Source organism: Hypanus sabinus, unplaced genomic scaffold (genome assembly GCF_030144855.1).
Source record: "Hypanus sabinus isolate sHypSab1 unplaced genomic scaffold, sHypSab1.hap1 H_1, whole genome shotgun sequence".
NCBI classification, from domain to species: Eukaryota; Metazoa; Chordata; class Chondrichthyes; order Myliobatiformes; family Dasyatidae; genus Hypanus; species Hypanus sabinus.
Genome location: NW_026779040.1, coordinates 312,981 through 313,653, shown reverse-complemented (window position 1 = coordinate 313,653; position 673 = coordinate 312,981).

Below are 673 nucleotides of genomic sequence, written 5' to 3'. Positions count from 1 at the left end.
ATATATATATATATATATATGACCCAGTTCAGAAACAAACTGACGCGGAGGCTGCTCCCTTTAGTATTGTGATGACAGACACCAGACTGGCCCAAAGTACAACTCTGAGATGATATATTCCTGGTTCGCCACCGTACAACGTCTCCCGGATCTTTTGGAGAAGGGCCAAGAGTGGGGCCAGCACTGTCTTTGCTGCAGTAAGCCACCAGGGGAATCTGTCCGCAACCCAGAGCCATAATAGAAATATGGAATGGACCCATAGAACACTACTGCACGGAAAACAGGCCATTCTGCCCTTCTAGTCTGTTCCAAAACTTTATTCTGATACTCCCATGAACCTGCACCCAGTCCATAACCCTCCAGACCCATCTATGGGTCTGTCCAATTTATGCTTAATAATTAAGAGTGAGTCCACATTTACCACGTCAGATGGCAGCTCATTCCACACTCCCACCACACTCTGAATACAGACGTTCCCCCAATGATCCCCCTAAACTTTTCCCCTTTCACTCTAAAGACTTGCCCTCTTGTATGTATCTCTCCTCACCTAAGTGGAAAGAACTTATTTGCATTTATTCTGTTGATAGCCCTCATAGCTGTGGCATCTGTAGTCCCTTTAGGAATGCAGTTAATGCCATTCTTTTTCCACTGTGTTGGTGCTGTTTAAGGGGAA